The sequence below is a fragment of the Urtica dioica genome, chromosome 8, assembly GCF_054948205.1.
Source record: "Urtica dioica subsp. dioica isolate 48M chromosome 8, U.dioica_male_clone48M_v1_H2, whole genome shotgun sequence".
NCBI lineage: Eukaryota > Viridiplantae > Streptophyta > Magnoliopsida > Rosales > Urticaceae > Urtica > Urtica dioica.
Window position 1 is genome coordinate 794,983 of NC_142763.1, and position 13,979 is coordinate 808,961.

Consider the following 13,979-nt stretch of genomic DNA (forward strand, 5'->3'; position numbering starts at 1 on the left):
TGAATCAGTGGTTTCTATTATTCATCTTCTTCACTTATCTCTAGGGGCATGTAAATATGAAAAATAATAATTTTGAGCTACAAATGTAAAATTTCGAGGATAAAGTTATAAATTTATAAGGGGCATGTAAAAAAAATATATATCCAGAAGGGGTAGTATGAAAAATTTATATTTTATTGGGGGTAAAAATGCTAAGTAATTAGGGTAAAACATTTACCATTTTTTTTTTTTAATTTTAGAGATAAAAATTTAACTTTTAAAAGTTCAGGGTCACATTAGTCCACTGTGGGCTTAAGCTGCCTCCGCTCTTGGTGGCGAGCTTGATTTGGTACTCCACAAAGAGACAACGTACGAAGAACGAAGTGGCTGAATTGACAAGATCAGCGTGTATTTTCATGGAGCTTCAATGATCATCTCGTTTCTTTTTTTTCTTTTTTTTTTTTTTTTTTTGTTCATCATAAACAGCTTATTTTTATTAGAGGCCACTTATGTTCCATTACAAATAGATTTTTCAAGATATAGCTCGTATGACGTTTTCGTGTTAGTAGGTTATATTTATGCGGACCAAATAATAAATCGCACTTTGTAGAAATAACTACTATTCCTGTAAAAAAAAAAAAAAAAACTACTCTTCAACACGGTTACTCCACAATAAAATTTACAAACTTGCTAGTGGAGACAAGTAACTATCATATAGCGAGCCGCTTGTCGAGACGAGAGCGGGGTGCTTTGAGCGAGCCGTTTGTCGAGCCGGAAGCGGGTTGCTTCGAGCGAGCCGTTTGTCGAGGCGGAAGTGGGTTGCTTCGAGCAAGCCGCTTGTCGAGACGGGAGCGGGGTGGTTCGAGCGAGCCGCTTGTCGGGATAGAATGGATTGCTTCAAGCGAGCCCCGCTTGTTGAGATAAGAGCGGGTTGCTTCATGCCCTTTTGTCAAATCTTCGAGTTTTCCGCTTTGTTTCTTGGACTGGGCTCACTGTGCTTCTTCGTTTTTGGGTTGGGCTTTCATGTTTTTTTGGACATGGAAAAATCTCGCATAACAATGGCCACACCTCTCTCATGATGAGTAATGAGTATTATGGCTTTGTCATGAAGGCTTCCGAGGATATATAAATAATCAGTGCTTTTCCTGCCTATGTACCTGTATTATTTGGCTAGTATATGATAAATTGATGATGAAGTAAAAATAAAAAACAAAAGCAATTATGAATAGTCAAAGATCATAGACTTGCCAACATCTTCTAGAAGAGAATATCAATGTTGATCTTTCGAGCATAAAGCGCACATGTTAGCTCTATAAAATCCCAACCCTAAACCCTATGCTGTATAATAGTTTAAACCCTAACCCGGTAAATAATTTAAACCCTAAAGTACAGAGCCTACGCGTGTGTGTTTTCATTTTGTCATGTGTGTATAATGTGCTCAGTTTACTGTTACGTACAGACCATATCTTTGCTTCAAAATACATATAATCAGTAAAAATCTGCATGTTCAGTAGGACTACAGCCACTTCACAAGATCATTTGGTCATCCACAAATGATTTAATTATTTATTTTTCTATAAATGTATTTGTTCAACATAAAGAGCTTATTTTTATCAGAGAACAAATGACCGAAGAGATTTTGATTTAAGAAGACGTCAAGATATAACCCGTGTGAAGTTTTTGTGTTACTGGGTTACATACATGCGGATCAAATAATAAAGTGCACTGTGTAGAAATATATAACTAATTTTGTAAAAAAAAATACTCTTCAACACAGTTACTCTACAATATTTTACAGAGGGAGATGTGAGTAGTGAACTTGCAAGTGTTTTTCATTTTTGTCGTTATAAGGACTTTTGCTCGTTCAAATCAAAGCGGGCCATCACTATCTTTTATATTCTTTTCAAAATAGGTCGTTTCAAGTGATATATTACATACATATTATCACAACCAAATTTCGATAGCCATTGTCTCTCCCAAAAGAAGGAAAAAAAATGGGTATGAATTATGAGTTTTCGAAAGTTCTCGTGGGAATGTTTTGGGTTACTCATAGCTCAGAGGAACTCCGGCCACGGCATTTTTGTTGAGCTCTAGCTACTAAAACTATATCTATAATAAGACCAGATCTTTTATATCCTGAAATGTAACCTGTGTTTTCGTCATCGTAACTTGTCTTTTTTTAGTCTAATCATACAAAGAAACTCCATTTTTAGTACGTTTCTGTATTTACCCAACAAATTTCGAAGTTTCTTTTTATATATACCGATTCAACGAAACTTCACACTAGGGTGGATCGATCTCTTGCAGTTGGGTGGTGGGTTTTCGTTTATTTAAAAAATAAAAACAAAAAATATACGGCGAAGAAGTGCCCTTATTTATTCGAAGCCCTAACAAGCAAGTCATTTGAAAAGGAAAAAAAAAAAAAGACCATTTTCGGGTAAACACAGGTAGAGATGTTCATATCCCATCATAACGAAATAATTTTTTTTTAATTGAGCTTTTATAAAGTTTCAAGAATATAATTTTGACCTAAAATATACCCAAAATTAGCACCTAATTAGTGCTTAAAAATCATCGCTCTTATCATCCTTCATCGCCCCCAAAAAAGCAATTTTAAACAAAACCAACATAGATCACAAAAAGTGCGTCTTCAAATGATGTTATAGCTCGTTAGGGTTTCCCACTAAATAAGTGTTGGAGGATGAAGAATCATCTAGCTATATGATGTTGATGATTATTAACAGATTTTATGGTGTTATTGCTTTAGACAGATATTAATTATATCATGCAAAATTAAAGCAAAATAAATAAATAAATAATTCCTTGTGGTCAAAACCAGAAATAAATAATTATTTTTTTCTTGAATTAATTAGTTAAAATACACAAAAAATAATGGTTGCTTTTTTTCTTTTTTTTTTTTTTTTTGGAAGGAAGTAGTAGCTATATATTAATACCTTTTACATGGTGGTTATTATTATTTTATTTTTTTTGTATATTTTAGCTTTTTAACTGGTAAAAACTTAGTTATCTCTTTTTTTCCTGTTCATTCTGATTAACATTTATGTTATAATCATATAATATGCAACAAAGGCTTATGTTATTTATGAACATTAGTACGTTAACATTAATAAAACAGAATTCAAAATGTTTAAAATGCAAAAATGAATGAGGTCGGGGTAGATGCGGGTCCAACTATCAACTGTACAATGACTGTATAATAATGACATGCCATGTGAATTTACATATATACCACTTTTAGAAGAAGAAAAAAAATTGACCATGAATCAATAGTTTTAATTTAAAAAAATCTTAATTGATAACAATTTGTATGTTTATTGCACTTATAGATTTAAAGTGATTTTTCTAATTTCATATCAATGATATTTTTTATCTTCTTTCCATGTCATTTCAATGTATTTTAACTTGCAAGTGTAGTCATTTTGTCTTTATAATTAATATTAAATTTCGACTTTTCTTCTTTGCAATGTCAGCAGCTCCTCGAAATAAGAGAAAGTAAACACTATCTTTTTTTTTTTATTATTATTATTTTTCTTTCCAAAGGTGTTTGTTTCACTTACCTTCACGGCTCGAGTCTAGCCTCGCCGAATTCAGGACGTCCCCCCGGAGGACCCGACGGAGAACTACGATCCGACCTCGAGATTCAAGCGCCGTCCCGGAAAGGACGCGATCGACGGAACCGGATCCGAAGCAGCCCCGCGCCACGCCCGAACCTGTCCCGAGAACTACGATCCGACCGAACCGATCACGAAGAGCCGCATCGCTCGGGTCCAAGTCATTGCCCCGCGACCCGGATCCATGTGATAGGACTGGAAGGTCGAACGACACGCAGAGCAGGAGAGGGCGTCGCTGGATCTGGGACGAGTAAAGCTTCACAAGCAACTCCGACGGACACAGCGAGGAATAAAGACTAAGTCGCCGGCCCAGGTTGAGAATCTCGCCCTGATACGGGTCTCTGTCGAGCTCGCCTCTCCTCAGATCTGGCCGAGCCAAGACCAAGGGAGGAAGAGAGCCTGGTCTCGTCCGAGCGCGAGATCGCCATTCCGAGGAGACAAGAATGGGTCGGAGAGCCAGATTTTGACAAGAAAAAGGCGAGGAAGAGGATAACAAGATTGGGAAAACCAAGTGGGTATTTTCACAATGGTTTCTTCATTATTTTGTAAAATATCTTGAGAGCTACATATACTAAAAACAGAGCGTTAAAAGACCATTTTGTCCTCACAAATGAAAAGGCTATTCCGTCTGACCATATTCATTAGTACTATTTGACCAGCATTAGTGACACTTATAAAGTCCCAATTAATAATCTAATTTGACTCGAAGATTCAATAATTAGTTGAGCAATACTGGGATTTCTCTGATGATCATGTGCGTTATTTAACATTAATTGGCGTGGTTGTGCGAAACGGAATTTGACATTCACGTCGACAAAACATTAATAATCTTATTGTATCTTCATAGGATTTGATATGAAGCTTCTTCTACTTCTTACCATATCAACGTCGCTATGTCGGTGCAAATGGGTCCCGCAGATCGGTGACTTGGTCAGTATAGTAAAAAGAGAAAAACGTAAGACATGTTTTTAATATATGACCATTTCCAAAAACACATTTTATTTGTTTTCAGTTTTCTTTATTTTTTTACAAAACAACTTCAAAAATTTTTGAAAATTTTTTCCGAAAAATTAAAACAAACACGTTTTCACTTTTTGTTTTCAATTTTTTCAACTCAAAAAGTGAAAAACAGTTTTCAATTATAATTCTAAGCATTGTACATATTAAAAAAAATAATCAGAAAGTGTTCACTATTCTACACCCAGTTAAATTAAAAAGGAAAAAAGAAGAGAGAGAGAGAGAGAGAGTCGTTATTGCTGCTGGATTGGGCCCCGTAGGTCCTGACACAATGTTAGAATTCTAGCATCCATCCTGGCAATTTCCCGCAGCAATAATCTTAACGAGCTGCTAAAAATTTGAAGCATCGTTATCTTTTTGTCAACCTACCCGGATCGGAATAAATGTTTGTTGACAGTCCCGCAGATCTTATGCATACGTCATCTTCACGAGCCAAGTCTATAAATTGAGCCAAGACTCTACTTATTATGCACGCTTCTCTCTTCAGTTCCAAATTGTGAGAAAAAAAAAATAAAAAATTGAGCCAAAAGTTCAAAATTATTATAATTCTAAGCATTGTACAAAAACACCTATATAAATCGCTACGTACTCTTGTCTCTTCAGTTCCAAATTGTGAGGAGAAGAAGAGAAAAGAAAATGAATCAATACTCAAAGATTCTTGTTGAAACTGACATATCAGACCGCTTCGGCGTTCCCGAAAAATGGATGGATCCCCTGAGCCAGCTCTTCAAGGAAGGCGAAGACGAAGCGACTTTAAGAGCGGTGGATTCGCAAGGAACGTACTGGGAGTTCCGCTGCAAGCGCCGGCCCGGCAACCCCAAGCAGGCCACTCTTCAGGCCCTCGGGTGGAGACCGTTTGTGCGCTACGCGCGGCTCCGAGTCGGAGACCAGATCACGCTGCTTCAACAAGCCCATGAATTCCGAGGAACGCCTTTCAAAATCATTGTCCCGAATCACCCCCCCGCGGCGGAGACGGTACCTATGACGACCTATACCTTTTTCTAATGATCAAGCAATATCCGAAGTTTAAATATAATTCCCTATCTTTTGGCTGTACTTCAGTTGATTATCTGCAACTATATCATTTCATGCTTTTATTTTATGTATGCTGTATGCCTTCAATTATGGTATCCATTTATCAGTGAATAAGACAAGATTTTTCTATTATTTGGTCAACCCCTCATTCTCGACCCGTTTATGGTTGTCTGTTTTTTGTACACGAAACTCTAAGACCAAAATTCGTGAATAATATACAGCATGCATTAAAGATGTTCGTTTTGTTCTAATACCAAGTTGGCAACAAAATCTAGTTCCAAATCTGAATACCGATCGCGTGCTTGGATCATTAATACCGCGAACGCAAAATGTCGTCCGTACAGATTATTGATCGCATCTTTCACTTTGCTGAGCTGAGCTGGCACTGAGTTGTTAGAATGGTTATAAGAGTTAACATAAAAAATAAAAATAAAAAAGGCCACGTCACTTATCATGCGCACGTGAAAGTCAAATATGGCAAGCTTAGGTGGACGTAAGATCGATTAATTTCAACCTTAACACTCGATTAACTTTCCCGGCATTGCTTTATTCGGATAACGGTGTGCCTTGACAAAGACTCTATTTACAAAGAACATTTAAGTATTTATAGAAGAAATTAAGCTCACATACCTTCTCTAGCTCGATCTATATATCCATATCAATTAATATAGTTGTATTAGAATAAGCAAAATGGAGAACTATGAATACTCAAAGTTGCTTGTGGGAGGAGATCTAGTGCGCTTGATGGTTCCCGATAAATGGATGGACCTCTTGAGTCCGATGTTCAAGAGTGGGAGGAACGAAGAGGCGTTTAGAGTGATCGATTCAAACGGAATGTTTTGGGAGTTTCGGTGCACTCGGAGCAACAGACGGTACAAAAAACCTACTCTTCAGTCCCGCGAATGGAAGATCTTCGTTCGCTACTCGGGTCTCCAAGTCGGAGATAGAATCATTTTACTTCAAGAAGCCCACCAATTCCGAGGTACGAGCTTCAAACTCATGATAGCACGCGGAGTAACCTCGGTTACGGTCGATAATTAGTCAACATAAGACGACTTTTTTTGATTATTTGGTCAACCCCTCTTTCTCGGCCCGTTTATGGTTGTTTGTTTGTCGTACACGAAATTGTACGACCAAAATTCGTGTATTTTCTTCTTCGTTTTTTGTTTTTTTTTTTTTTTTTAATTTAAATTTGGATACTACTGAACTCGTTCGTGAGTTCATTGGCAGTGGCGGGCCCACGTTGAAGGCCCAAGAGGCCTGGGCCCCCAAAAAAAAAAAATCAGGCTTAAATTTTTATTTTTTTTTTTTTTTCCCGGCCAAAATTCAGTTTTGGCCCCCCCGGCGCCCGAGTCTGGGTCCGCCACTGTTCATTGGTCATGCAAAACGTGCATTACGTGTATGTTATTACTTACTAAGAGATGCTCACTTGTAATACATAACAGATTTTGTAATTTATTTTAATAAATATCGCTTTTATGCTATTAATAGGCGATGTATTAACAAAATACTCTATTTCAAGAAAATAACATAATGTGGGTAACTTTAAAAGTTGTCCGCTCTGGTTTTAAACTACTGATTTTATATTTCACTTTATATTTATTTAAGTAACTTTAACACCAAATTTTCATTTCTCTAACATAGTATTACACCAAATTTTACATTGAAAACAATATTCTAAGAATATAATTTTAGATTAAGTTCTTTAATTTTACTATATGCTAATTAAATGTCCAACATTATTCATCTTACGTAGAAATTAAATCATTCATAAGATTTTAGTATTATTGTTGAAGCAACCAGAGGGGCTCGACTTATTCGGGTCTTTGGACGACTCGTGAAAAAGTCTTTATATTAATATTTAAATAAATAAAAATTTAAAACAACGGTGTAAATATATTATGAGTTAAAAACATAACAAGGACTTATAATACAAGTAAAATGTTAGTACAAACAGTAGAAGTCTTTTTGTTGTATTTCTCTTCACCTTTTCTTTTCTTTTCTTTTCTTCAGCTGTTAATCACTTGTTTTTTAGACTTTGAAAACTTCATATAATCATCTAAATAATTTAGTATATAGAAGGAAAAAATTTCATTTAACAATATAAAAATGTTGACTTCTTTTGATCAATGAGCTCTTGAGAGTAATGAAAAACGGTAGAATTGTTGCATTATTCTAAAATAATAATAAAAAAAACATAAAAAATAATAATAAAAAAAAATCTTTCCATTGATATGTATACTAAATTATTAATTACTCAAGCATAAGTTTTGTTTAAAGAGATTTATAACTAATTAGGTCACCTAAAACGTTTGATTTGGGATCTAGCCTATGTTTGGAGATTTTTAGGGAAAAACCAAACGTATTATAGGTAGCAAAATATTTTTTACTTTTTTGTCCTTATATAATTAAGATAGTTTTTTAAAATCATGTTATATTTTTTTTTCCTTTTTTTGTGCATGTTAAATTCCTTTTTTGTAGAAAGTAGTTACCAAATATTAGAATCCACGTTCTCTCACTCTCTCTCTCTCTCTCTCTCTCTCTCTCTCTCTCTCTCTCTCTCTCTCTCTCTCTCTCTCTCTCTCTCCACAAAACCAAATCTGGGTTTTTTTTTAACCTTCAACATGCCAAGATGACGAGGAAGACGCCGAGGTCGCGAGCCAAGGGGGCAGTCCAACCGAAGAAGTTGTCGCCGATGACGCAGATCGGCCGGAGGCGGCGGAGGAGGTTGGCGAAGGCTCGTCGGAGCCAGATCGACGCCCACAGGAGGTGGTCGACGAGAGCGCAGTGGAGGGAGCACTCTACGATGGGAGCACCAACCCTCTCTATCATATCCACCAATACCGAATAAACATGAAGATGGCAGGGCAAACACCCTCGACAATGTGCCAAGCATTTCTGCCTCACACTCACCAGAACCGCATTCGAATTGTTCTAAATGCTAAAACGGGGATCAATTCAATCTTTCGAGGACCTTCAAGAAAAATTTCTCACGCGTTTCGCCGCGTCACGCTGATAAGTGAGATTCATTCACACTTATCTATGACTCTTAGATAAGAATCGGAACTTGTTCTTAGTGTTTTTGATGTTATTTTGTAGTTTTATTATGTTTTCAGGATAAAGAGAGTGAGAGAAGGTTGTGGTGCGAAAACGGGTTGAATCGGAGCTAAATCGAGGAAGTTATGGCCTTTTGAAGTAAAGTCAACAAAAGTCAACGGCAGTCAACAAGAAGTCAGCGTTTCAAGGTTGGCGCGCCGCGCCCTGGTGCTTAAATTTTACACCGAGAGCTCGAGCGGGCAACGCGCGAGAGAGGCGCGACGCGCCTTCAGAATTTTACGAGTGGCGCGGCGCGCCTGTTATGTGGCGCGTCGCGCCAGTTGCTTTTTCAGTATTTTTGGATCTTGTCTTTTAAATCATTTTTGGCCCTTGGATCTCATCCAAGGGTCCATATTTGCTCCGAAAACCTCTCCTAAACCCTCATATACACTTATTCAAAGAGGAGGGGATGAGATTTTAGAATAGAACACTTTTACTTTTGTTTGAAAAACTAGAAAGAGAAAGTAAGAGAGAGAGAAAGCTAAGGTTTGGCACTCATTTTGTTCTTGAGCTTGGGAGTGAAGAAGAAGAGGGAGAAGTGACAACCTCCATCATCCTCATCACCTCCATTTGTTCATCCTTAACTCTATCTCTTTTATTTATAGTTACTTATTTATTTACTTCACTTTTTGCTTTGTTGAACATATTTTAAGCTTTCAAATATTCTATTTGAGTTTTTGTTAACTACCTTTATTTATTGAGCATTGAGTATTGTGATTACTTTATTGTTTTATCTAAGTGGAATAGTGAAGTAGTGCTTGAGTTTAATGGAAGCTTTATTTGGTTGTTGAGATTAGCATTCAATGTCTTGTTTCTTTATTGTTTTACTTCTTTTACTTATTTCAATTTTACTTTGTTTATTCTTAATGATGAGTAGCTAAATAGATTTGGGGTGCGATGTAGTTGAGTAGTTGAGTTGGTTGGTCAAACATTTGGATTAGATTGGTGCTTCATGGTTGGGTTGAGAGTGAAATTCTATGGGTATGGGTGTGTGTTAGCACTAACTAGAGTAGCTACCTAGTTAGTGAATCTTAGACAAGTTTAGACACCGAGAGGTAATAAATGAGTGAGCTCGACCCATCTCATCTTTAACCTTCCTAGAGCTATAGAAAGACTAGGGGGTAGTTGTAGTTGATTGAAATCCCGGGCTAAATGCGGTTTTGTGTTTTAATAAAACCCAAACCGAGAGGTGTAAGTTCGACACATAGCTAGATTCCTAAAGACTCGAGAGAGATTAGTGAATGTTATAGGAGGGATTGAGACTAAGTTTTAACACTCTAAACCCGAGCTTAGAATCGTATCTTGACCGACCGACTCGATGAAATAACAAAATCGTACCCCTTCCTTTTAACTTGTGTTTAAATATTGTTTTCACTCTTGTTTACATTTAATCTTGTTCTCAAAACAATCAAAAACCCCCATTTTTCATTTTCATAACTCGAAAAAGAAAGCTAGTGAGTTTGCTTCGGAAATAGTTTAGAGTCCTTGTGGGATCGATATCCGTGCTTTTGCACTCTATTACTTGACGACACGTTCGCTTGCGTCGTGTAGAATTTTTCTTTAGTTAAGAAAATTCCCATCACACGCGCTCGAAGGAAAGAAAAGTCATATCTCCTAACAATCAAGCAAAGACACCACGAAACCCTTCAGCGTTACCTGAGCAGATTCATCGAAGAGTCAAACAAGGTGGATGAGTACGATGACAGCGATGCTAATTTTGCCTTCATCGATGAGCTCAAAACCAGTAACTTTCTGATATCGTTGGTGAGGCAACGACCAACAAACATGTCAGAACTCATCACTCGCGCCACCCAGGATATCTCCGTCGACGAATACCTCGACAGTCGAAAAGCCAACGATAGGGGAAGTCGTCGGAGAAAAGATGAACAATTCGACAACAAGTTACAAAGAAAGAAAAATCAGGCTAAGACGGTCACGGTCTCGGACGTCCATCCTCTGCCAAATCCACGACCCCTGCCAAAGAAATGCATACTTTACTCTGCTCAAAACCACGCCAGACAGGATCCTTTCATTGCACATGAACATGTTCACCAACCCGCATCCCATGTATACAGATCCATCCATTCGAGATAAATGGAAGTATTTTGAATTCCACAAGATCATGGCCACCTCACCATCCTATTGATGGTCGTCAATCCAGATGCCGCTGAAATAAGACAGTCCACTCAAACCAACAAGCAATAAGACCGCGGAAAGAGACCCGCCGCCGATGACCACAACCGCGGCACTCAAAGAAATGCGGTGAACTCCCCGCTTAACATCGTAACAACCATCTTTGGTGGACTCGAAACGGGGGACACCACCCACGAGCGAAAGAACTACGCACGAGCAGCGACTGGGGAAGCCCACTCCCACCACATCAACCTTACAGAAAATAAATGTCCGACCACTCCACACGAAACAATTCGTTTCACGGAGGAGGAAGCTCTCCGAGTAACGCACCCACATAACGATGCGATCGTTGTTAAAGCACAGGTGGCCAACAACATGGTAAAGAGAAACCTCATTGACAACGGAAGCTCCGTCGACATCCTGTTCAAAACGGCCCTCAAGTGGATGGACCTCGGCGAAATCTACTCAACCCCGGTCAAGACCCCGCTTTTCAAATTCGCTGGAGAACACGTCTACATAGAAGGATCCATCAGTCTCCCGGTTACCTTCGGAACAGAGAGGGAAGCTCAAACTACACGATTAGTTTAAAGTCATTTAAAAATCAATGAGTTGGGGGGTTAAAGTCATTTCTCACCTCTACATAGCTTCGTCTATGATCACAGGGTTTCATATCAAAATCAATTAGTAATGAAAAAGTAATTCGTAATTGTTATAAGCACTTGTTAGTTCTCATTCATTTTTAATGTGAAATTCCTAACACGTCTCTTAAAGATAGCGGTTCTTTGTGTTCGTTCGTTTTGGGCCGAATCTCAACGTTTGAAACGGTTACTCATTTGAGTTTAGTAGGCTCTTATTTATATCATGTTAAAGTATTATGAAGTTTTACTTCAAAATTAATTGATAATTAAAAAAATAATCATGACATTTATAAATCTATTAGTTCTCATTTATTTTTTTTTCAATTGGAATTCCTAACTATATATGATGGTGACGCTTTCTAAGTTGTCTTAAAGTAGGTGAAGAAGAATGTTATTATATAGTAAGTAAGTTACGGACGTGAAATATAGGCAAATATATATATTTTCATTAATTGTAGACTAGTGGCAGGCAATATAGAGAGAGGATGAAAGAGAGTTGTGGGTCCCGCGTGGATTGTGGACCCCACCCTTCATGATTGTCCAAAGTCCAAACCAACCTAGACACCTTTTTCAAATATAATTGGCTAAATTACTGTGATTTAAAGTAGCAACTTTTTTTTTTTATTAAAACAATTTTTACTTTTTCTTTTTATTTTGCAAATAGATATACATATTGTTATCATAAATAATACCAGAAAGACGAGCAATAAATAGTACAACTATTGGTAAAACGGATGCATAGAATCAAATGATATTTTTCAATTGAACTATATTGATGTCGATATTTTTCGAAACCTTTTTTGAACTATTGTAATGATCGCAGTTGCATTAGATCATGCCATGAAAGTCAAATGATAATATATATATATATATATATATATATATATATCATTTATATTGTTGATCTTCCAAGCATAAAACTCACAATTACCTCTCTTAAATTCCAGATTCTCGACCTATAAGTTGGTTAGGTTAACTTCGTCCTCTAGAATGGATAAACCAACTAGAATTGAAGTCAGCAAATTGTACGTCACTCCAAGCTCATAAGTCAATCTTTAATTCCCAATTGAGTGGTGGTCTACCTTGACCCCTATACAGCAATGGTTTCGCCTTACTTTATAGATATATAAAAATACATATAAAAAAATAAACAAAAAGTGTTCGTTTTTTTTTTTTTTTTTTTTTTTAACTTTTATGATAATCATTTAAAAAAAAATAATGGTGAATGGTGACCGTGTGTTGCAGGTCTCTTCCTCAGGTTCTTGTTGTTTTTTTAAACAACTTTTGGTGGTTATCAGAACTCGTGGTGGTTATGATTCATATATATTCCCTAAACGTGTTCTTGTCAAGCTTAGTTATGGTGTTTTACTCTTTTATGTTTTATTCATAGCTAAAAAGGGAAATATTAAATGATAAAAATAAAAAAAGACGATTTTGTTTCAACCAACTGTCACGTCATTTATTTGATAATATATACATATATATATATATATATAAACGATGACATGTCATTCTTTGTGAAGAACAGAGGCCTATACATAATTAGCACGCATTCTTTAAACAAATAATAATAATAATAATAATAATAATAATAATAATAATAATAATAATAATAGTAATAATAATAAAGACACATTATAATTTTATGTTTCACACGCCATGCAACAAAGTAGCATATTAATTTCGATTTTTCAGTTGGGGGACAAATGTAAAAAAATATAATTTATAAAGACAAAAAACCCATGATATTAAATTTAGGAAACAAAAAGTGAAGTTAAAGAAGGTTTCAATTTATAATTTTATTGCATATGAAACAAAGACTAGTATGTCTATCAGAATAAACATATGAAATAAAGAATATTAATTGCGAAGGAAAGAACATTAATTCCCTGGTCATGTCGTGCTTGTGCGAATTTGATATTCACATTCACAATTCGCTTCATTCTGAATCAGCCCACCTCTGAAACTTCATTCTGACAGTCTTCTTTTGGAAATTTTGGCCTCGTATTCTTAAAGAGAGATTTCATAGACGAGGAACGTCAATAGATTCACATTTTGCCGTTGGATAACAAAAAGAGAAAAAAAGTGCGATCTGGCAAATTAGCTTATGACACGTGTAGCATGACTATCCAGACAAATTAAAATGAACTCTAGATAGAATCTTCCTGGATGCTGAGATTGATCAAATGTAACAATATATTAATTAGATCCATAAGTTAAGTACATAATTAATGAAGCGTAGGATTTGGAAAATAAAATTGAGCAATCAAGAAGCATTACTTCTTTGCCGTCCATATCTGCATTAACTAACATTGAATTTGAATTAAAGACCGGAGTTACATTATAGATTTACCTTTTTCCATAAATATGTATGAATTTTAGAAATAGTTTAAGTACAAATCTTGTAAAAACAATGAATATTATATATATATATATATATATATATATA